The sequence below is a fragment of the Paroedura picta genome, chromosome 1, assembly GCF_049243985.1.
Source record: "Paroedura picta isolate Pp20150507F chromosome 1, Ppicta_v3.0, whole genome shotgun sequence".
Lineage (NCBI taxonomy): Eukaryota > Metazoa > Chordata > Lepidosauria > Squamata > Gekkonidae > Paroedura > Paroedura picta.
The window spans coordinates 177,122,100-177,147,330 of record NC_135369.1 but is presented as its reverse complement, the minus strand read 5'-3'; the positions used below and the strand labels follow the sequence as shown (position 1 = coordinate 177,147,330).

Sequence of the window (25,231 nt, the reverse complement as noted above, 5' to 3'; positions counted from 1 at the left end):
TCAGGAGATCCCCTGTAATTCTCTTATCTTATGGTTGGTAGCCCTAAGTATCACTGCTTGCTTGTTTCTCTTTGGTGTAATGATTCTTTATTTGTCTCAGTGTCCTGGAGCAACAGAACTCCAAAGTCACTTCTAAATAGTTGCTTGCAAAAGCTGTTGCATCAGGAGGTTTTTGTAGTGGCTTCCTTGCTCTCTCTTGTTCAGGTTCTCTGCAACTCTTGGAAGCAGAGAGAAAAACTGAGATCTGTAAAATTCGGTATTGATTGGAAAATGCTAGTAATGGGTGTTGGCCCTACGTCACAGATCACTTACATTTCACCATTGTAGAGACATTGACGTAAAGAAGTAAAAAGAAGGCCCATGAAGCTACGCACATTGTCTTAAGACCTGCATATTTTAGCAGCGAAACGTGATATCCCTTTGCAATTAAAACAAAATAAAGGCAAGCATGACGTTCTAGGTAAGCAGATTGTCTGTATGAAGGCTTTATTGTAACTGCAGATTTAGAGCCCATGAAAAGGTTTTCTGTGCTCCATTTTCAGAATGAAGGGCATTACATCACTGGGCACTTGTGTTCCTAAAGGTCTAGTTGCCAGCTTTTCTGTTTGTACTGAGCCCCTACAAACTCACAAGCCTGTAGTTAGGACTGTGAGGCAGAGCTCTGCCAACTCCCCGGAGACCATTATCAGTCTACCTGTCTTATTCCCCACCCCACCCCCTTCCTATTCCTGAACCAGTTTGGTGTAGCGGTTAAGAGCAGCAGCTTCTAATCTGGCGAACTGGGTTTGATTTCCCGTTTCTCCATGTGCAGCCAGGTAGTCACAGTCCTGATAGTACAGTTCTCACAGAGCAGTCCTGTCAGAGCTCTCTCAGCCTCACCTCCCTCACAGGGTGTCTGTTGTGGGGAGAGGAAGGAAAGGCAATTGTATGCCACTTTGAGAAAAGTGGTAATGAAAAGCAGGGTATAAAAAACAACTCTTCTTCCTCTTTATTCAGGATTCTATTCCCTTTCTTATTATAAATGGATGGTTGAGTTAGAGTAAGTGGGAGGGAGAACTTTGAGAGAAGAGCAATAGTCTCTATTGCTATAAAGCAATAGGTTGCTTTATATATTAAGTAGAAAGATGATTTTTTAATTAAAAATCTCAATAAAAGCAAATTAAACAGGTGGGCAGGGAATATCCAGACCCACTCTCTGCAATACCACACCTGCCTTTCAGACTTTGATTTTACAGGGTGTTTCTTCTACTGCTTCCTGGATTTTGAGAGAACTCTTCCTGATCCAGTGGCAGAGCTCAATTTTCCTTTAAAGATCACTCTCAAGCACCTCTTCACCTTTTGATAAGAATCATAGAAGCTTGGAGTTGGAAGGGGCCATAAGGTAAAGGTAAAGGTTTCCCCTGTGCAAGCACCGGGCCATGTCTGACCCTTGGGGTGACGCCCTCCAGCGTTTTCATGGCAGACTCAATACGGGCTGGTTTGCCAGTGCCTTCCCCAGTCATTACCGTTTGCTCCCCAGCAAGCAAGCTGGGTACTCATTTTACCGACCTTGGAAGGATGGAAGGCTGAGTCAACCTTAAGCCGGCTACTGGGATCAAACTCCCAGCCTCATGGGCAGAGCTTTCAGACTGCATGTCTGCTGCCTTACTACTCTGGGCCACAAGAGGCTCTTGGAAGGGGCCATACAGGCCCTCTAATCCAGCCCCCCCCTGCTCAGTGTGGGATCAGCCCAAAGTAGCAACATTGGTTTGACAGAAAGGTAGCAACACTGATTTGAGGTTAAAAGCAGCTCTTTCTAAGCAGTCTCTGCCTAAGTAGATCGACTGAGAACCTTCGCAGGGAGCTGCTAACACTTGCCTTGGTTTATGGGAACATTTTTGCTACTGCCTCCTTTTTCTTTTCTTTTCGCCAGTTTGCTTCAAAAAGTTTACTGAACTGGATTTATCACACTTCTCACACTTATATGCTGCTTTTCTCTACCCAAAGGAGTCTCAAAGCGGCTTACAATTGCCTTCCCTTCCTCTCTCCACAACAGACACCCTGTGAGGGAGGTGAAGCTGAGAGAGCCCTGATATTACTGAAGAAGAAGAAGAAGAGTTGGTTCTTATATGCCACTTTTCTCTACCCAAAGGAGTTTCAAAGCAGCTTCCAATTGCCTTCTCTTCCTCTCCACAGCAGACACCCTGTGAGGGAGGTGAGGCTGAGAGAGCCTTGATATTACTGCTGGGTCAGAACAGCTTTATCAGAGCTCTTATGAGCCCAAGGTCACCCAGCTGGCTGCATGTGGGGGAATCAAACCCAGCTCACCAGATTAGAAGTCCGCACTCCTAACCACTGCACCAAGCTGCACCTTATGTTTCCGTTGAATGAATATGTTTTGGGTAGACCAGCCTTTCTCAACTTTTTTGACGATTGAGAACCTCCTGAAACATTCTTCAGGCTTCGAGAAACCCCAGATGTGGCGTGATCGTCCAGGATATGGTTGGGAAGCAGAGCTGTGGACACGCCCACCCCGGGCTTCTCCCCTTCCCACTCCCTCCAGGGCCATCACAGGCCATTTGGGGAGGGGTGGGTAAGTCAACATGACTATATATGCTCATATCACATTAAATGTTTAATAACAAGTTTAACAAATACATACAAAATTAACTTCCACACATTCAGGAAACCCTTCCAGGGCCGTCTGGATACCCCAGGGCTTCACGAAACCCTGGCTGAGAAAGCCTGAGGTAGAGGAAGAAAGTTTTATCTCCTTTGTGTAGCTCCCTCCACCCACCTTCACTGTTATTATTATGAACAACAGAAAGCATAGTTGTCTTAATGCACAGAAATACAAAATTAATGCAAACATGCACATGATGCCTAGGTGCAAACGGCATGATTCAACGCCACTCCACATGCGAATATACTTTGCCAGGTGAAAACTAGGGCATAATAGTCAGAGCTTAAAAAAACAGACACACACCCCAAAATGTAAGAAATCCTTGCCTGAATTTGTTGTCTGTCATGAAATCAGCAGGTGTCTTAAGTGTGCTCCCTGCTCTATGTAATGCATATTAATTCTGGTGTAACTTTGCAAGGCTACTGTGAGGATTACCACATACAATATTGCTGTTGACTGGAACACACTAAAGCAGGGATCCTCAACCTGTGGTCCTCCAGATGTTCATGGACTACAATTCCCATGAGCCCCTGCCAGCATTTGCAAATGCTGGCAGGGGCTCATGGGAATTGTAGTCCATGAACATCTGGAGGACCACAGGTTGAGGATCCCTGCACTAAAGCACTACTTCAAGCTAAAAGTATATAATGATGATTATTCACTCTACCTATTCCTTACCATTTAAATAAGCTGTAAAATACTTGTAATTTTTCGCTAACTTTCTAAAAACCGTTTTCCTTCTTTCCTCACCCATCTCTTACCCAGCCTCAGCATTCCACGGGTCTGAGGAGATTTCTGACCTGCGTTTGTTCTTAGAGCATAACAGTCCCCAAATATTTTCCTTTGTGTCTTTCCTCTCACAAAGACGTCAAGAACACGAATCGGGTGAAACGGGGATTACTGGCCTGGTGCCTGGGATTTGCTCGAATGAGACCGGAATCTATTCTTTTTATGTAAGTGACCCATAAGAGTTAACACACCAATACAGGCCACGTCTTTGGAATCACTTACGTCACGTTTGACGTTACTTCTGTGAGGTCACATCTCTCCACAAGCAGACTTTGAACATCGGAAGCATTTGGATCCCGGATATAATGTATCCATTGTGACGGGTCCTAAAAGATCAAACATTCCTTATGAGATGTAAGTTGGTGTCATGATAAAAGTATACAGCTAACCTATCACTTAGAGTTCTCAATTCCAGAAGGGAAGTTCCTGTAGATTTGGGGGTAAGTCTGGGAAGACCTCACCCTCCAAAGCAGCCATTTTTACCAGCAGAAGTGATTTCTGTAGTCTGGAGACCAGATGAAACTCTGGGAGATCTTCAGGCTCTACCTGGTGGTTAGAAATCCTACTACAACTCTGTTCTGGGTCCTGGCAAGGAGACAAAATGGGTTCTACCACTTCTGGTTACGGATAGGAGGAAGCTTGTTTTTAACACTGGCCCAACAGAACATAAAATGGATGACAGCAAGAAAGCAAGTTTCCAGAGACAAATCTGGGCATATCATTTTATGTGGAAAATAATGACAGACCTGCTGGTGACTTCCTCCCCTTCAGAGAGATGCATAATTTAGGACAATAGGTTTCCCAAGAATTTGCAACTAATCTCATCAAATCTCAGCCTCACTTCCATGAAATGCAGTTATCCTAATTTAGCAATACTTATTACCTTTCTCAAACTTGATAGTTTTTCTATCCAGTACTCAAAAGGTCATCAAGAACAATTAACACCTATAGTTCGTCTTTGGAAAAACCTCACCCTATGTTTTCCAAATCTTGGTTTAACTCTGGAACACTCATCAAGTCATTGTTTTGGGGCCAAATCCATGAGCATTGCCCCAGGGAACATTTTTCCTATATCAAAAACACTTGTCCATAAAGACTATGTGTGTGTTTCTGGAGTCTCTGTACACCCCTAGTTGCATGTAAGCTTTGCCTCTTTCTCTGTGAAATGCTGGTCATTTTGCTGCTGATTTCACAGACCTCTTCATGCTGTGACTGTTAATATTGCCTTTCCAAAATAATACTTTTCTCTCCTTTCCTTCCTTATTTTCTTAGCCAGTCTTGTGTGTGTTTCGTGTATTTTGTGTGTGCATGCTTTACCCCTTTATTCTCCTTAATAAAAGTCTTTCAAGTCTTTCAGTTCAAACATACAACTGATTTATTCTGAGTTTCTCTAAGAGAACAATTCCCAGAACATTGGTGGAGTTCCTGAGTTACCGCCTTCTCATTACATCTCCTTAAGCTAAATTCTCCAAACAAATTAAGAGACCTCATCTTTGGGTAACACCCCTTCCTGGAATATCCTCAAGAAAGACTCGAGGGAGGTCTGCAGCAGGACATGGGAGATCACTGGAAGCTGCCAAATTAGTCTGTATGACCATTTATGCACTGGAGGTTTCATGCCTGGCTGCAGGCTGGAGTTTTAGTCATAGCAGGTTGCCCCAACTCTTCCTGCACCCACATGGGGAAGCACTTGGCCTGGTGCACCTCATCCGCCCCCAGTTTGTGCTCCTGCACGGGAGCTGGGGCACTGAAGTTCCCAGTGCATAAATGGTCTATGTAACCCATTTCATCTGAGTTTAAGGTTCAGAGATGGGGTGAGGCCTTATTCACATGATGATACATAACCCTTTAGGCTGCTGTGACTGGAAGTGTAAGAGATGTAGACATTATCTAGGGCAGCAGAAAAGCAACCACTGAGGCAGTAAGGACCACATAGGGTGTGATCGGATTTCTCCGATTTTCAGCATCCGTATTCACAACCTTTTTCTTTTTCAAAACCAGTCCTTAAATGATGGTAATTGAGTAGCAGTTTTTTCCAGTCAAGTATAAAGCTATTGTTTGATATCGTCTAAGTAAGAATAATACTCCTGTTGGGTTATGGATATACTTGGTGTCTTTTTAGAACAGGCTGGTTCTAACTTTTAATTGGTCCTCTTAGCAGCAAAGCAATTTCCAATAGCGGTCTGTTTTTGTTAGAGCATACACAATGAGGCAATAGCAGAAATGAATGAGTAACATGTTAGTAAGGCAGCTTTATGGAGTGCAGGGTTAGGGGTCAGTTAATTTGCTGTCATTCAAAGCCAATCGACAAATACTGGCGTGTGCGAAGTGTATAGTGAGTGCCTCCAAGCTGTGAAACTGAAACAGCAGGAAATGGCATAGATATAGATATTATGCAGCAAGATTCAAAAGCCTCTTAAGCTTAACAGACTCCTTTCTTAGATTAATGTTGAACTGCTTTGCAGCCATCTTTACTTTTGTTCACTGCATGTTTTCCCTAGAGCTAAAGGGAAGTTGCACCCTAAAAACATTCCTTGTCGTTTTTCTTGGCAAACCTCAACATTTGCTACGCTCTGAATATTTCAATGTTAGCTGAAGGTTGGATATCCGTATGATATGAAATGACATTTGATTAAGGTATTCGATGTTGCTATTAATATCCGACAGATGAAAGCATCAGTTTCCATGGGTGGCATCTGCCAATATCAAAACAGTCCAAAGATGATGCTGATGATGATGATGATGAAGAAGAAAAAAGATGAAGATGATGATGATGATGATGAAATTTGTTACCCGCCACTCCCAAGCAGGCTCGTGGCGGGTTACAGATGTCCAGTTAAACCAGCCCTCCCATTAAAACCCCATTAAAATGGACAGAAAAATACCAATAGACCAACAACCCAACAACATGATGGAGAAACCCTCCCTATCCCCAACTCCAACCTCTAGAGGGAAGAGGAAGGAGACAATGTAAAGTTGCAGCTTGACACCGGGGGGGGGGGGCATTGATCTTCCCCTACTGCTCCGTTATGCAGGCCCTGCAGAACACTGGAAGGTCCCGCAGGGCCCACAGCTCACCCAGGAGTTCGCTCCACCAGGTCGGTGCCAGGACTGAAAGGGCCCTGGCCCTGGTTGAGGCCAGGCATGCTTCTTTGGGCCCGGAAACGATGCTATAAGCCAGGGGTAGTCAAACTGCGTCCCTCCAGATGTCCATGGACTACAATTCCCAGGAGCCCCCTGCCAGCATTCGCTGGCAGGGGGCTCCTGGGAATTGTAGTCCATGGACATCTGGAGGGACGCAGTTTGACTACCCCTGCTATAAGCAATCACATTCTGAGGTAAAATTTGCACAAAAGTGCCAACCTTGTCCAATTTTGTGTTTGTTTGTGTGCTTGTTTTTTTGCAAAATTTGGATTCAGCTTACATTTTCTGTTCGGGGCCAAAAATGGCTCATTTGCTTGTCATTCAACCTTACTGACCAAGTACTATTATTTATTTAAGTACATCTTTGTCCCATTCCTTTCCCAAGTAATTTAGGGCAACCTAATTTGTTACATTTTATTTGTTTATTTAAAACATCTATTGGCAACTCTTCTAATTTACACATATTCAGGGTGGGTGCAATACAATACAATATATTGTTCAATTTCCCTCCATATTAACCAGACTTCTGTGTGTGGTAGATTAGCCTGAGGGAGTCTGGAGGAGTTCTTTCTGTACCCTTTCCAGTTGATCAACATCATTCTTAAATTTCTAAGTCCCAGATTGTAGCAAAGGGTTTTGAATGTGGTCCATGTGCCTTATGTCTTGAACAGGCTTTCTCAACCAGGGTTTCGTGAAACCCTGGGGTTTCTTAACAGCTCTGGAAGGGTTTCCTGAATGGGTGAGCTTTAATTTTTTTATATATTTTTTAAAAATCTGTTAAACAGTTATTGGGTGAGACAACCATATATGGTCCTGTCGACCCATTTTCCCCCTCCCAAAATGGCCAATGATAGGCCTTGGAGGGGGTGGGAAGGGGAGGGGCCCCAGGTGGGCATGTCCACAGCTCTGCTTCCCAGCCATATTCTGCATGATTGCACCACCTCTGGGGTTTCTCAAAGCCTGAAGAATGTTTCAGAGGTTTCTCGATAGTAAAACATTTGAGAAAGGCTGGTTTTGAGCCTGAAATGTCTCTGTAGTTGTAAGCTAAAAAAGTGTTTGTTTGTTTTTGCCAGAATACCATGTCATGAAATTCAAATCCATTTACAAGGGCCTCTGTAAGCCCTTTTCAGCTCTGCTGCTGCCCAATCAGACATAGCTTTTGTTGTGATATTTGAGATGCCATGATGTTTGACTTCCATTTTTGGTGAGAGGCCGTACTTGAAATGCTTTAACCAACATTTGACACTTAGCAGTGTCGGATTTTACCTGCAACACCTGTCAGAATCAAAGTAGTCAAGATACAGCAAGCCTGCCAATTTTGAGGTAATATTTTTTAGAAAAATTGACTCCTCTTGCGTTCCATTGAAATTTGCTGTATTCCAGTCCAGCATTGTTATTCATTCGAAGACCCTGTAATGCCTGGTGGGGGGACCCAACCACATTCTACACCAGGGGTAGTCAAACTGCGGCCCTCCAGATGTCCAGCATTCGCTGGCAGGGGCTTCTGGGAATTGTAGTTCATGGACATCTGGAGGGACGCAGTTTGACTACCCCTGTTCTACACAATAGTGCCTCTTCTGGGGTTTCTCGAAACCTGAGGAATGTTTCAGGGTCAGTCGACAGTAAAAAATAAGTTGAAAAAGACTGCTCTATGGCCCACCAGGAAAGTTGCATCTAAGTTCAGTGGTGAGTCTGCCCCTGGTTGTCCCAAAGTCACTTGCAAGGAGATGTTCCATTCCAATCCAGTATGAGCTTGGAGGCTATATGGGTTTTAGGAAAACTGAGGGAAGTTGGTTTTTAGGAAAAACAGCTTCCACTAAAGAGAACTGTGTTTTTGCCATAAGTGGGCTGAACAGCTGTGGGGGATTCTGAAGGCAGCATGTTCATAGAGAAGAACAAAATAGTTTTATACCCCGCTTTTCGCTGACCCAAGGAGTCTCAAAGCAGCTTTCAATCGCCTTCCCTTCCTCTCCTCACAACAGATACCCTGTGAGGGAGGTGAGGCTGAGAGAGCCGTGTTATCACTGCCCAGTCAGAACAGGGCCATGGTGAGCTCAAGGTCACCCAGCTGGCTGCATGTTGAGGCTCGGGGAATCAAACTTGGCTCACCAGATTAGATGCTGCTCTTAACCATCACACCATGCTGGCTTCACACAGTGATTTCCGATTGCAAAGCGTGTTCTTATCTCCATGATTAAGTAGGGACCGGATTTCTAAAGCATGTCATGTTTTTTAAAAAAGAGGTCCAGGGCTGAGGACTTCAAACATATGGGAAGCAGTGGTAATAACAACCTTTGGGAGTGGCAGAAGGGCGTTCAGATCTCCAAGCAAACTAGAGAAAGAAACCCTGTTCCTCAGTAAAACCTGGAGGGTTGGGTTTTTTTTAGGCCTCAAATGTGTTCCTGCCCAAAGGATTTTGTGAAGCCTGCTTATGGTACCTGGGGCACGAGGCAATAAGCATAGCCCAAGCCCCAGGCCAGAAATGCAAATTTAAAGAGCACAAGCCAGGTCACAGTTCAGGTGGTCAAACACCCTGAGGACAACAGCAAAGGCCTGGGGCCAAATCCCTTCTGAGCTGACTTACCCTTTTCTAGCTGCTCTTATCAGGAGTCAATTAGGGAGGAGTCACTCTTGGACAGGTGCAACTCATCAGTGGCTGAGTAGCCTACAGGGCTAGTTCTGTGCTGGTATCTCCAGTTCACAGGCAGAGGTTGACCAGTGCTGGGCTGCTGACTATGCACTAGGCCAGGGGTAGTCAACCTGTGGTCCTCCAGATGTTCATGGACTACAATTCCCATGAGCCGCTGCCAGCATTTGGGGTTTACGGGGCCTCTGCTTCAGCTTTGGATCCCATGCTGCAGGATGGAGAGCTCGGCTTGCTGACTACTCCTCTGCACCTGCGGGATTCTCTGCCTTCTCCAGCAGGTCTTCCAGCAGCATCCAAGGGCTGGGGCCGGCTTCTTCCTTCTCTTCTTCATCCAAGAAGGTGCCAACAAGCCGACTCGTGACATTTTATGCAGGGAGATGGTTTAGAGGTGGTTATTTAGGTAAGTCTGTTTCTTCCTAAAGAGGGCCCTGTGGGAATGATGCTGGTGGGATTGTCTCCAGAAAAGCTGTTTTGACTGTGGCAACTTCACCTTCCACTTGGGTGGGATTCCAGGTTCGTTTTCAATGTCCCTTCTTTTAAGTGGCAAGCCTTGTGCTGGATTTGATCCTGAGGCTCTATTCTGAGGCACTTTCCCAATGAAAATGGATCTTCCTTGACTATGGATGAGCAGATCTGAACACAGTATGCCAGACGCGGCATAATCAGTGCTGTAGAGCAGGGGTAGTCAACCTGTGGTCCTCCAGATGTCCATGGACTACAATTGTCCATGGATTGTAGTCCAATTGTAGTCCATGGACATCTGGAGGACCACAGGTTGACTACCCCTGCCATACAGGAGGGAAGCTAACACTTTCCTGTCCATAGTAAACATTGATCCTAGCGGATCCAAGATGAATTGCGGCTCTACAAGAAGCCTGTAGGCATTTTGTCAGACTTCCAGTCCTGAACACCTTTGTCATCTGTTTCCAGATTGTTTTATCGGTTTGTTGCAGGCATCTTGACACTGATTTGTTTTAACAAAACTTCTTGATCTGCTGTAATCTATATTTTTTTAAGCCTACAAGGCCTTGCTGCTTCTTTTGGCTATTTCTTGATGAAAATCAAGCTCTGCATGGGTCACTGCTGTTTTGAATGACTGAAAGTTTGGAGCTGAAAGTGTTACTTGATCTCTTTGTTTGCCCATCTCAACCAAACCATGCTGAGATGTTGAATGCAAAGATTCCAGTTTTGAACTAGGCTGGTGTTGTCAAGTGGAGAATTATCTGTGCAGGTATAGGCTGAGAAGGAGTTAGAGCACACGCTGGCTGGGGCTCATGGGAGTTGTAGTCCATGGACATCTGGAGAGCCACTTTGCTCCCCCCCAATTTAAAAGTACCCATTTCACCTGGATTCAGTTTTGTGCCTTGAAATGCAGCACAATCATGTAGAAGGAAAGCAAGTAACATCCTAGCTGAAGAGTTGTTTTTTTTTAATCCTGCTTTTCACTGCCTGAAGGAATCTCAAAGCGGTTTACAATCACCTTCCATTCTTCTCCCCACAACAGACACCCAGGGAGGGAGGTGGGGCTGAGAGAGTCCTGATATTACCGCTCGGTCAGAACAGCTTTATCAATGTTGTGATGAGCCAGAGGCCACCCAACTGGCTGGACGTCGAAGAGCAGGGAATCAGACCCAGTTCACCAGATTAGAAGCTGTCCCTTTTAACCCTTATACCGTTCTGGCTCTCTGTGGCAATCGTTTGGTGGCTGGTTCTGCCCCTGCGGCAGCCATTTTGTGACAGCCATTTTGTTCCTGAGTCAACCATGCCATGTCAGGATTCCAAATGTGCCCATGGGCTCAAAAAGGTTGGGGACCTCTGTCATAGAGGATGTCCTGTAGACTTACCAAAGGAGTGACTGGTCGGCTCACGGCAGGATCCTCCATGGATCCAATCAGTTTAAACCACCGTGTGTCCAATTAACCGCAGCCGCATGTCGATCCATTTTTCCCTAACTATGTTGTTTCCAGGTCTGCCCAGGGTCTGCGAAGTAAATGTGTACTATGAATTTTCCTCTAAAATTTACGTTCCCAGACATCTGGAAACTCAGCTTGGATTAGGACTGGGGAGGGGAGGGGAGGCTATGTGCTCCCCCCTGTTGTTTTTCTGGTCTTTACTTTTCCAGGAGAGCTGCTGTCTGCTCTGTCAAGGGAACCTAGGTGCAATCTACCACTACTTCTGTAGCCCCCAGCGGACAAAGACAGCGGCTGTTTCTGTTTTCATTTAGGAACAGAACATTGTAATCTGAGCGGCTTTGTCACTTCTTAGGTGATGAGCCAAATTTGACAGATGGCGGTTGGTAGGTGAGGTACAAAACAATGCAAAGGATTTAAGTTCTAAAAGGAGCCAAGAGGAAGAAATTTTTTTTTTAAACTTTCTGGTACAGGAGCTGTCACTTAAATGTTCAGTAAGCTCTCTCTGCTCTACTCTCCACAATGAGTGGTGGAGAACTCACTCGTACCCACTTATGGACTGCTGGTGTTTAATCCCCTTCTGTCTTTTAAAACTCTGAATTGTAGGGTGTAGGGCTGTAAATGTTAGTCGCTTAAATGACACCAATTGCCACCTATGCCACTCTGTTTCTCTTCAGATCACATGCCACCTTTCCAACCAGCTTGGTGTAGTGGTTAGGAGTGTGGACTTCTAATCTGGCAAGCCGGGTTTGATTCCTTGCTCCCCCACATGCAGCCAGCTGGGTGACCTTGGGCTCTCCACAGTACTGATAAAGCTGTTCTGACCGAGCAGTAATATCAAGGCTCTCTCAGCGATGCTGTAATATTTGGACAAAAGCATCTATACTATTAACCAAATTGACCACATTTTGCCCAAATAACAGAGCATCACTCCGATGTCCCAGGCATGATGATGTCACTTCCGGGTCATGTGGACAGTGACATAGTCGATTCCTGTATGTTAGATGGACTTCCCTGCTATGCCCGGTAAATTGCCCCTGCCGATTACCAGGAGGGACCTGGCAACCAGACCTTCCCCTGCTGTCAAAAGACACTGATAGAGGAAAACAGATGAATCTCCTTGGAGAGTGAGTTCCAGCGTTCTTGAGAGGGCCTCTCTCAGGTCGTTACCCATCGAATCTCAGAGGGCAGGTATAACCAAACCAAGCGTCCAAAGATGACTGGAGTGAGCAGGTAAGTTCATATGGGAGAAAGTAGTCCATTTGTATTTTAAAAGGGTTGATTTTTTCTTGTGTTTTCACACTAAAATCTGCTTCTTCAGTCTCAGTCCTGAATTGCCCCTTCACTTGTCCTGTGGCAAAGGAATCCCCAGAAAACCCAATTTCATCTTTTCAAGCAGGGTCTAATAGGGTCTAATTGGAAATGTGTGCAAACAGGTTTTTCCCCACGCCCACCATTTTGAGTCATTTGGGGCATGCTCCTTTCCTCATCGACATCCTTCCTCTTCCTCCTCCTCCCCCCTCCCTCCATTCCAAAGAAATCTGCCTTTAAAAAAAAAAAACTAGTTTTGCACAGCAGTGTTATAATGTTATGTTATAACCTGGGGTTTTTACCCAAAAAAATTATGTTCAGGACACTGGTGGGAAGGGAGGAAGGCAATCAAGGGTGCAGAATGGTGGGGTTAAGGGGTGCAATGAAAACACAAAGGTGCAAGCAGGCACCATTTTGCAAAAAAAAAAAAACCCACGTTTTTTTGAAAAGGAAAGGAGCAAAGCATTATGGGATGCTGCTTCGGCCAGAGTCAGTGCAGAAAGCATGTCATGAATTTCAACCTGGGAAATAAGGGGAGGAAAACCCAAATGTGGAAATGCTGAAGTCAACTCACAGAATCCAAAGGAAATCCAAAGTGAGGCTTAAAACAAGGAATCCCCCCCTAATGCGGAAACGGTCAGATTCATGGCAGAGCAGGTGGAGAACCGCAGTTCCACATTGCCAAGAAAAAAAATGAAGTCAGCTCATATTCCTTGGCTTGGAACAAGTGTCCTTAACAAGGGAGTAGGCTGGATAGTGACGATCTGAGAAATGTATCTTTGGGTGCTAAATAAGGCCGTTTCAATCCACTTCCGTGGCTGTTCGCAAGTGGACTTTGCCATTTCACACAGTTCAATTCAGGCCCATTAGGCCCTCGTCGGATGATGCACTTCCAATGTGCCTTTGCAGCAGGATTTTCCTGTGCAGAACCAGATAACCTACTTCTAAGGTGCACCCAAAGGGCATTATCCAACGTGTGCACAATGGGCCACAAAGTGCATCAAAAGTGAATCAAAAGCACATTATTTAGTCAGTGCGAAAGCCGCCTTCCAGCGGACGTCACTGTTTGGAACCCAGCCCGCCCGGCTTCAAACAACTGGAAAGTAGTTAAGGGACAGGTAGCTGTTCCATTGGGTGCCCCAGGGCCATTAAACGGGGTGTTCCAGGCAGCAGCCGACTGCGAACGTTTTGTATGTTAGGACTAAAATGAAGCCTCAATATCTCAGTAGCCGGCTCGCACTTGATGAAAAGAAGCGTCCTAAATTATTGATCGCATGTCATACTCGAGGGTTTAATTTCCATATATATTGTGATACATAATTTAGGAGTGGGACAAATTACAGATAGAGCTCCGGGGATCCACCGCGCGTTCTGCTACCGACGCAGTTTCCATTCGCTGGCAAAGGGCGTAGTTCACTCGTAGGATTTTGTTTTTCCTTGCAAATTCTTCTCCGCCCCCCCCCCCCCATGCTGTGTTCTCACACACGAGCCTGACTTTTCCAGTGCTTCAAATCTCTCCCGGCCTGAATCATTTAACAGCACGTCCTGCCCGAGGTGTGTTACCGAAACAGGGCTGGAGCGAGAGGGATCAAATGTGCTTGCGAGAGGTTAGCTTCGCCCTCGCATCTCGTTCAGTCTTGTGGAGGCAAAGGTGCTGGGAGGCGGTTGGTTTGCTAGCTTCGCTTTTGAAGGTTTTTCAATGGCCCTGTTTTGCAAGAGTAATGGCATGCGGGGGGGGGGGGGGAGTTGTACAGGCTCTCTGTGTTTCTATCCGCCCCTCTCTCCAATTTATTTATTATAGAAGAAGAAGAAGAAGAGTTGGTTCTTATATGCCTCTTTTCTCTACCCGAAGGAGGCTCAAAGCGGCTTACAGTCGCCTTCCCTTCCTCTCCCCACAACAGACACCCTGTGAGGGAGGTGAGGCTGAGAGCCCTGATATTCCTGCTTGGTCAGAACAGTTTTATCAGTGCTGTGGGGAGCCCAAGGTCACCCAGCTGGCTGCATGGGGGGGAGTGCAGAATCAAACCCAGCATGCCAGATTAGAAGTCCACACTCCTAACCACAACACCGAACAACATTCAATCTACGTCCAAATAACAAATAGGTAATCCAACCAAGATTACAAAATACAAAAATAAAATAATGGTTTAGGAACATACTTAACAACATGCCCAACCCTAATTAGATACATTCTTAGTTGGTCTTAAAGGCCCTTGGCTCTGCTGCTTCAGACCAACATGGCGGCCCACTTGAATACATTCCCATCATCAAAATTTAGTGCATTTAACAACTTTTCCATTCTTTAACATAGTGGGTTCCCCAAATACTCTCAAATCTCTCTACTTTTTTGTTCTTCTGATGTAGGCAGAGCTGGAAGGGCGTAGCGTAGGGAGGTTTTTATGGTTTAAATTGGGGACTGGCTTTTATTCTTTTATTGTGGGGTTTGATTCTTTGTGACTTGCCGCGAGCCAGCTTGCTGGGAGCGGACGGTAAGAAATCTAATAAATAACTGTATCAGTGTAATCAAAGTATACGTTTCTTTAACTCTATTGCCCTAGGTATGGCTTTCTCTATTTCTTACCAAGAAGCTTGAATTGTTTATCTAGGACAGTTCTGCTATATTGAAATTTATTTTTCAAATGATATATTTGATCTAGCTGTCTCTCTGATGCACTTTTAATTTTAGTGTTTTAACAACCCCCCACCCCCAAACACACACACTTGTTCTAAAGCAGGAAAGGCCAAAGCAGTACCACCTTATTCTCTGTTATGTATATTGTTGTGGGCACAAATCTTCCTGGGGTAGAGCCTGGAATTCCCCAGGGATTTCAACTGAACTCCAGACGACAGAGGGCAGTTCCCCTGGAGAAAAATGGCAGCTTTAGAAGACAAACTCTATGGTATACCATAGATTCCGAGTGAACTCACCCACTAGATTCCCCTTCCAAAGGCCCTATCCCCAGATCTCGAAGAATTTCCAGGCCAGAGTTGTCAACCCTAAATCGTTACCTGATGGGTTGTTTTTGTTTGTTTGTAGTCTCCAGCACCTGTATCCTAAAGAACTAATAGAACTTGCATATAAAGTTGGCCTGGTAAGATAGCCCTTGTATGCTTCCTTTTTCTTGATTCCACATATTTAAACAGCAGACAAATAGACAGCATCTTGGTTCTCACTATGCCTCTTGTGAAAATCCGTCCATTAAATTCACTGGAATCCAAAATGTATTCACTGAAATCTGAATTACATTCTCCGCGGTGTTGCAGTTTTTTGACTCCATTTCCCCATGTTTCTGCAACGAGAGGTCTAGTGCTAATGGCTCCGGATGATGACAAGCAGGTGCTCTCTCAAGAGGTTAGTTGTTACAGAACCAGTCAGCCTGGAGGTATGAAAGCATTCCTCAAGTATGCTGCAGTTTTAAAACCAACGTAATATCAAAGACGATGCCCTAGGATGTTGCTCTTTCGAGATTCTCAGCAGGAAGTCGTGGTTTGGTTCAGATCAATCCTCTTTTCTTGTTGAAGGATGTAACTTAATATTGTCCTCGTAAGCTTCATCATGTTGGAAACAGCACAGTATACATTTGTCTTAAATATTCCGGCGTGGCTACTCTCCAAATAAAGTTGGGTACAACTTCCTGGAGGAGTTACCAACTTTTTCTATTCTCAACAGGTAGCATTTAGAGTCACGATGCGTTCCATGAGCGTCATCCAGTATTTTTTAGTCTGGATGAACCACTGGCAGCATCTTCAGCCTTGAGTGTCCTGTGCGTGTCTACTTGGAAGTAAACCACCCCTGTGTTCAGTGGGACTTACTTCCTGATCAGTAGGCTAGATAGGATTGCGGCCTGCTCCATTACAGAGGAGATGTGTCTGCTAAGCACTACACCCTGAATAACTGTTCTCATTGCAGTTTTTGCAGATTAACCTGAATGACATTGAAGGAAGGAAGGAAGGAAGGAAGGAAGGAAGGAAGGAAGGAAGGAAGGAAGGAAGGAAGGAAGGCTGGCTGGCTGGCTCAAAGCAGCTTACAGTCGCCTTCCCTTTCCTCTCCCCACAACAGACACCCTGTGAGGCAGGTGAGGCTGAGAGAGCCCTGATATCACTACTCAGTCAGAACAGTTTTATCAGTGCCATGGCGAGCCCAAGGTCACCCAGCTGGTTGCATGTGGGGGAGTGCAGAATCAAACCTGGCCTGTCGGATTAGAAGTCCGCACTCCTAACCACTACCCCAAACTGGCAAGCATTGACTGCAGTATAACTTACAGCTAGGGTGACCTCTGAGGCTTCTGCCTCAGGCTTCTTTCCCATTGGTTTGTCCTTTCTTAATTATTTGATTCCGATGGTACAGTGCAGTTTCACTTTGGAAAAGTGTGGCCTGTGTGTGAAAAGTAAAACCCAGTCAGCAGAAGAGCATTGTTGAAGAGGCAGCAAGCTCTTGTGCAAAAGTTTGTGGAACACCTCATGTTTCTTTGGATCCAGCCTCACGGTTCCTTCCTGACTCTACCTAGGCTGGCTGCTGCCTCTAAGTCCACCTTCAGCTCCCCCTCTGGTTTTCTGACCTTCGAACAGGCTTGCCATGTCTGGGATGTGAACTAACCCGGAGACTTTGGGGGTGGAGCTGGGAGCGGGAGGGATTTGGAGCAGGGAGGGACAAGGTCTCCTACCAGTATTGCTTTCATTGTCTTGGGTTAGATCAATGGTTCTCAACCTTCCTAATGCCACGACCCTTTAATACGACCCTCATGTTGTGGTGACCCCCAGCCATAAAATTAGGCAAGTGTTCTTTCACAGAAGTTAAAGCAAAACTGACCAATGGCGTGAAGATCCATTGTTCATGATTGTGTATAAATTGGTTCCCCCCCCCGAGTTTCTCAGTTCATTTCTGCCTCTTGTCCCACCATGCCGATCTCACTCTTTTCCGCTGCTCCAGACAGATGAACACTCCATCTCAATCTACCCCGCAAGGCTGTTGTGTGGATGCGCCCCCCCAAAGCCAAGCAGCTTGCCCTGCTGCGACCCCTGTGAAATGGTCATTTGACCCCCAAAGGGGTCCTGACCCCCCAGGCTGAGAACCACTGGGTTAGATAAATGAATAAAACAGAAGAGAGAAGAGTACCCAAGTTTAGACCCAGTCCTCCAAGATCTCAATTTAACAAGTAAACGTTCTCATTTCCCAAAGCCCACTGACATTTATCTATTTTACTTTTTTAAAATTTATAATTATGTTTCTAGACCACCACTCCCAGCACAGCTAGTACAACAGCATAGCTTTAGCATAGCTAGTACAACCATCCTCAAATTATTTCATCTTTCAGCCATGTACAGTGTAAAGGTAAAGGTATCCCCTGTGCAAACACTGAGTCATGTTTGACCCTTGAGCACTTCACAAATCTCTCATTTCCATAATCCTACAGATGGCTGACGGAACTTACTTCCAGGTCATTCAAGTTATCCGACCGATCGTACTGGCCAGACAGTAGCTGGAAAGGAAAATAGTCTGAGATCCTGACCTTGATTAATTTTGGCTGAAATTAAACTCCTCGTAACAAATGAAACGCTGCCTGAAATCTGATCATGCGGTACTACAGCTGGAGAAGTTCTTAAACTGTTTGCTTGGAGACCTTCCTTGCTTCTTTAAAAAGAGCTGCCCATAGTTATTCCACTCAAAATCCTTGGCAGTTTCTGACACCCAAAGTTGGGAAGTCAGTGAACTAGGTCCAACCACCTTGGAAAATGGGAGGAAGGGTTTCTTCTTGACTGCCGGAAGAATTATGCTGGGAATTGTGGTAGCTGCATGGCACATATCCTGTCCAAGATAGACTGATCTCATCAGAACTCAGATGCTAAGTAGGGTCAGGCCTACTGGTTAGTATTTGGCTAGCCTGTTCCAGGCACGCTGGATAATGCACGTTCAATGTGCTTTTGCAGCTGGAGCATTCTGTGGTCCTGTCTGCACTCACAGCGTAATTTTGAGTTGAAGCACTATCTCTTTAATCCTCATCCCGTTCACATCTGTTCCTGCCCTCTGAACCTATCTTTTTTTCTGGGATACTCTCCTCTAAATCACAGTGTTTAAATCTGCATGCTAATAAGAAAACCTGGGTTGCTAGGGGTTTTTTTTCTCCCCTTCCTCCCATTAGTTTGAGCAGTGCATCATGTTTTAAAGTTAAGGGGACACTTAACACAAAAAACTGTATTGTAAAAGGGGGGAAGGAAACGCTATTCAAAAGTCTTTACTGATGAGCCACCATTAGATACACTGCATTGAAAGTCGCTATGCCAGGTTTTCTGGTGTTTTCTCTCACTTTTTATTCCAATGGAAGACAGGCAATGTCTCCCCCTCACTTTAAGAAATGAATTGCCAAGCTTGGAAAGAGAGAACAAGCCATTTCTCCTCCCCACCCACCCCCACCCTGCGAAGCACAAAGATCAGAGATGGCTGATCTTTAACTCTTTCTTGTGTGAGTGCTTCTCACATTACTTAAAGAGGACTTCTAAATTAGGGGAAACGGTTTAGCAGCATGAAAGCAAAGACAGATTTTAGACAGCACCAGCAATATAAGGGTCTGCTACTGCTGGGAGCCAACCAATCAACAGAGACCTCAGCACAATATCCATGCTGGAGGGGAAAGAAACTGTGTAATAGGCAAGGCATCCAATCTTGGATATGCCAGGGGATAAGTCATGTGACTAGAATCAAGCCTGTAGACCAGAGGTGGTCAAACTGCGGCCCTCCAGGTGTCCATGGACTACAATTCCCATGAGCCCCTGCCAGCATTAGCTGTAGACTGTAGAGTCAATCCTTAGCTGTGCAGATTGCAGGAAAAAAACAAGCAGCATAGAGTGAAAATCGGGTCCAGATGTAGATGGCTTTTTTAAACTGAGCCCAACAAGCTTAAAATACCCAGTGCAGAAAAGCCCCAGGTTATTTACAAGAATAAAATAGTTCTATTAAGAGAAAGGACTATGTTTAAAAAAAGAGGAAAGAGAGACCTAACTCGTTAACCCATGCTTTCTCAATCAGGATTTTGTAAAACCCTGGGGTTTCTTAGGCCTGGAAGGGTTTCCTGAATGGGTGGGAATTAATTAATTTTTAATATATATATTTAAACATATTAAACTCTTTTTTTGAGATATGACCGTATATGGCCATGTCAACCTTCCAAAATGGCCAATGATGGGCCTGGGGGGGGGGAAGTGGAGGGGCCCTGGGTGGGCGTGTCCACAGCGATGCTTCCTAATGTGCCACTTCCGGGTTTTCTCGAGGGCTGAAGAATGTTTCAAGGGTTTGCCAACAGTAAACAGTTGAGAAAGGCTGGTCTAACTGCTGTCTGCAATCATTCTGTCTAACAAGGTGGCAAGCAGGCAGGAAGTGTGCTCAAAGGAGCAGGAAGTCTCCAAGTGACCCAATCAGGACACAGAGGAGATTATTTGAGAAATATCAGGAAGTTCCCAACCTAAATATGCTAACTACGCATCTTCTCTGATGCCCCCTGCAGGACATTGCCCGTATCCTATTCAACCATGCTCACTCAGATCTTGCATATTCCAAGAACTAGGATTGGGACCGTAGCAAGAAGAACAATTCTATGAGACTAAATTGAACAGCTGTCTGGATCCTACCCGCTGTGTGTCATAGAATCACAGTGCATGGTTTTTATCCTGGTTATCTTGATTAGCAAAGTGCCCATTTTTGTTCCAGTTGAATTTCCTTAACTAGTTCAGGAGGAGTGGGGAAGACTGCCATTTTGTCAAGAGTGAGAGGGGGTGGAAATTTAAAAAAAAAAAACCTTTTCAGATGGAGCCAGAGTGGTCGTGAAATAGGGAGACATCCCAGATCTTGTTTCTCTGTTGCCCTTGCAAAGCTGAAACATCTAAAAGTGCTCTAGTGCAGGGGTAGTCAACCTGTGGTCCTCCAGATGTCCATGGACTACAATTCCCATGAGCCCCTGCCAGCAAATGCTGGCAGGGGCTCATGGGAATTGTAGTCCATGAACATCTGGAGGACCACAGGTTGACTACCCCTGCTGTAGTGGAGTGCTGTTATGACTTGAGCATTTGCTCCTGATGGAATAGCAAGCCTGTTTGGGCACAGTGGTCTTAAAACGAGCCCTTGCCTCTGCATGAGCACCTCTACTTCAAAAAGTAAGAGGAGGGAGCGGCCTAAAACCCAGGCACTCTGAGTAAGCCTGCCCTGTGACCCAGCTGCCTCTAGAACAGAATACCTCAGCAAATGTTATAAGCGCCACCTGTGGTGTGGTGTTTTTTGTTTTGTTTTTGAGCAGCGTGGCCTTCGCACCATCACTCCTCACTTGGGGACACTATCTTCTTGTTATCCTTGCCAAGAGCGCTGACCTCAATTATTAACTGTGTTTAGCAGAGACATTATTAAACCTGACTCTGCTACCTGATGAGCTATCAGGTGTCCTGCCTTGACTCGGCAGGAACCTTTTTCTCACCTTTTGCCCTTCCAATTACCCTCTCGCGGTAGCAGTGCAGCCTTTGTACCCGGCTCCTAAACAGAAAGTGAAAAATATAGTCCTATTTCACTGATTTCTCACTACCTGCTTAAAAAAAATGGCCTTACCTATTTCCCCTAACCTGGGCAGAGATCACTGTGGGTGTCTTCCAACACTTTCGGGTCACCACAAAATGAATACTTCTTGGCAACTGCTGTGTGGACCAGTAAACCTTGTCTCTGAAGTGGCTGAAAGGTCACCTTCTAGTTTCTATTTGGAGTCCCCTACCCTGAGAGACACTGTATTGGTTCCTTTTCAGCTCTTGTTATCTAGGGATGGGGGCGGGGGGATGTGCGCCATGGCTCAGTAGAAATCACCTTGACACGCAGGTGGTCCCAGATTCAGCCCCTGAAATCCCCAGCTAAAGGGACCATCTGCACACACTGGATAATGCACTTTCAATGTGCTTTTGCAGCTGGACTTTCCTGTGAGCCGTTTCCACACTTGCAATATCCATAGTTTTTGTCTGTTTAAAGTAGGGGTAGTCAAACTGCGGCCCTCCAGAGGTCCATGGACCACAATTTCCATGAGCCCCTGCCAGCGTTTGCTGGCAGGGGCTCATGGGAATTGTAGTCCATGGACCTCTGGAGGGCCGCAGTTTGACGACCCCTGCTTGAAAGGACTGAAGTTTGCATCCATCCCCACGCTTAAATCGGCTTTTTCAGGAGCAGACCCGAATTGCGAACTCACCCCAGGACAAAAGAGTCCCCAGATACATTGATTTAATTTTTGAGCGAGGTCCTAATTCGAGGCTGTCCAGCGGGGAAACCTTTGCATTTGGGGTTTTGGTAACTACAGCCGCCATCATCACTTCAGTGTCACTTCCAATGCCATCCCCCCTCCCTCCCTCCCCCCGAAACATTTTGTTTGATTGCATTACAATGTTGCCTCTGAAGAAAAATATAGCGAGTCTTGATTTTAACAATGTTGTAATACGGTAAACTGATTTTTTTTTAATTACATAAAAAATATTTATATACTAGCCTCCCCTGAGACTCAGGGGGGAGTAGACTTGGGGGGAGGAAGGGAGGAAGACATTCATTGTGGGAATTGTAGTCCACGGACATCTGGAAGGCCGCAGTTTGACTACCCCTGGCTTAGCCACTCCAATTCAGCACATGTTCACGTATGTGCTAGAGGCCTAGGGAGACCTGTCCCGCACTCTGACATCTGTGGCAAAACCCTTGTGGATTCTTAAACTGGTATGGCATGGCATGTTCTTAGTGTTAAAGTTTTATTGGACAGATGTTAATTTTCTTTTAGTGTTGACCTGGCCCACCTGGCAAGGTGCTCAGTTCTTGAACTCCTATAAAATCTTGGATGGTATTATATATGGATAAGCGGCGCAGGGTGGTAAGACAGCAGACATGCAATCTGAAAGCTCTGCCCATGAGGCTGGGAGTTCAATCCCAGCAGCCGGCTCAAGGTTGACTCAGCCTTCCATCCTTCCGAGGTTGGTAAAATGAGTACCCAGCATGCTGGGGGGTAAACGGTAACGACTGGGGAAGGCACTGGCAAACCACCCCGTATTGAGTCTGCCATGAAAACGCTGGAGGGCGTCACCCCAAGGGTCAGACATGGCCTTGCACAGGGGATACCTTTACCTTTAAAGTCTTTAAGCCGAAGGGGAGGAAGTCATTTTCCCCTGAATCCCTCCCCCTATATCCTCCTTCCATCCCCCAGGCAAGTCTCACTGCCTCTCCCCTTCTCCCTCTCCTTTCCTTCTAACCCACCCACCAACCTGCCCTTATCTACCTTCTCCCTGGTGGTGTCTTCTCAAGAAAGGTCCAGCCACATTGCTAAAGGTGGCTTTTTAAATTTGGTCTGATTGATAAGGTTGCTAATGAGCAGTGTAACACACGGCCTACTCTCCAATTAGCCGTTGGGGCAGAGATGGGGGAGTGCATCCCTATGAAGGCTGGGTGTGCATTTACTTTTTTAACACCCGTTTAATTTCAGCATATCGCTAGCAGATTAGAAAAACACATTGCAACATGAAATGGTCCCTCGGCTTATCTTTCACTGCATTTTAATGTCCTTAATGTCCCAACTGAGTTCTGGGGGAACTCCAGGGTTCTTCGAGAGCTCCCCAAGGTTTACACAGCCTTTCCCAGACATTCGGATCACCCCTGACATTACTAGATGTCACTGAAGCCCAATTACCTTGTTGCTCTACAGGCTTAGTATTTTTCTCCACAATGTAAACAGTAAATAATCAACTGATGGATTGGCGGGCTTGGTGTAGTGGTTAGCTTGGTGTAGTGGTTAGGAGCGCCCACTTCTAATCTGGCAAACTGGGTTTGATTTCACCCCCCTCCCCATACACATGCAGCCAGCTGGGTGACCAGGGGCTAGTCACAGTCCTCATAGTGCTGTTCTCACAGAGCAGTATTATTAGGGCTCTCTCAGCCTCACCTCCCTCACAGGGTGTCAGTTGTGGGGAGAGGAAAGGGAAGGCGACTGTAAGTTGCTTTGAGACTCCTTCGGGTAGAGGAAAGCAGCATATAAGAACCACTTCTTCTTCTTCAGTAATATCAGGGCTCTCTCAGCCTCACCCACCTCACAGGGTGTCTGTTGTGGGGAGAGGAAAGGGAAGGTGAATGTAAGCCATTTTGAGACTCCTTCGGGTAGAGAAAAGCGGCATATAAGAACCAACTCTTCTTTGTCTTCATCTTCGTCTTCTTCTCCCTCTCCCACATCTTCCTTCCGTGCCTACTTCTCTGAAGGGGCATGCCACTAATTCTGGGGTTCCTTGAAGCCTGAAAAAGTTCTTCCATGGTCAAAAGGTTGGGAAAATAACACCCCGGAGCTTCTGCAGAATCTTCTTCTATATATCGCTGACCACACTACGGTTCTGCTTCTCACCTTTATTTATTTCCCCTGGCCCTCTCATCCAGTGGCCCACCCCACCCCTCCTATAACTGAGGTTCCCAAACTCATCCTGAATGTTGCAACGTCTTGGTTTGTCTCCTCCTCGATTGGCTCGCTCTCTTTTCTTGGAAGGATCACAGCGGCTCCCATAGGCACGCCAGTGGTTTCCCGTTCGTGCTCTGATCAGGTTTGCACCTGCTTTGCTGAAGCGTTGATGCAGCATCAGGTGCGCCTCCCGGACAATTTGCTTGGCTCTGGGTTCTGGTTGTCTTGGCTCATTATGCACCTAGCTTGAGCCTTGTTCTGTGAATTATTTGTCTTGTCTTGTCTTAGAAACCTGTCTTTGTCTCTCTAAATCATCTTTGGCTGCTTAATCCTAGAAAGTCCTGCCAGTAAACAGTCTCTTTATTTTCCTACCGCCACCCTATACTGAGAACCTCTTTTCTAAAGCCTGTATTAAATTGGGTGCCGCATCCCAAGGAACTTTGTCGGAGCAAAATGTTTTTGCCCCTCCTCCTTTTTTTCTCTTTTTCTCTCCTTTTCTTTTTTTTTTTGGAGCCAAGCTCCATGTTCCGATTTCTGGCAGAAACACAGCTGGCCTGGCGGAGAGTAAACAGAGCTTGCCTGGACGAGAAGTAACAATGCTAAGGCAGGTGCACCGACAGGTCTGCAATCGTGTAGGTACTGATCATGGGAAGAAAGTGAGGAAATTGGGTTACTAACTCTAGCTTGGGAAGTTTGGGGGCAAGCCTGTGGTGGAGGGGGGGTGGAGTTCTGGGAGGGAGCCCAGCAGGTTATGTGATGCAATAGAGTCCACCTGTTGGCAGAGTTTGAGTATGCAGAAGGAGCAAAGCACCAGGCTGCTTAAAGAATAAAATAGTTGTTATTCAGGAGAGAAAGATGAGAGAAGAGATCTAACCATCTAGCTAGCTGTTGTCTGCAGTCATTCTGCTGTTCAACTGATGTTCCGGTGGCAAAAACAGAGGAAGTGTGCTCAACAAACCAGAGGCCTCGTATTCAGCCAATCAGGACCTGGAGGAGATTATTTGAAAATCAATAGGAAGTTCCTATGCTATCTAAGCTAAATATACCTCTCCTCTAATGCCCCCTGCAGGACACCCTGTATGTTCTGCTCAAGTGGTGTTCCTGTTCCGCTAAGTTCTATCTAAACCGCCCTGAGCCTCAGGGGAAGGTGGTATGTAAGTGTAAAATAAATAAAATAAAGTGTGCGTACTGCAGATCTTGCATATTTCACCGCCACCCTCTGAAGCTGCCATTTCCACCTGCGGCACTGTTCCCTGGGAATGGTGACTGCGTGTAACTCCAGAGGAACACCAGGCCTCCGCCCGGATCATTTCCACACTCGAGGCTTCACACT

The 25,231-nt window shown here is 45.8% G+C and overlaps 1 protein-coding gene across 1 annotated transcript in view; it reads left to right on the top strand.

The window, feature by feature from the left end:
• The window catches only part of FERMT1 (FERM domain containing kindlin 1), a 290,949-nt gene that overhangs the window by 616 nt on the left and 265,102 nt on the right, over positions 1-25,231 (top strand). The window lies entirely within an intron of this gene.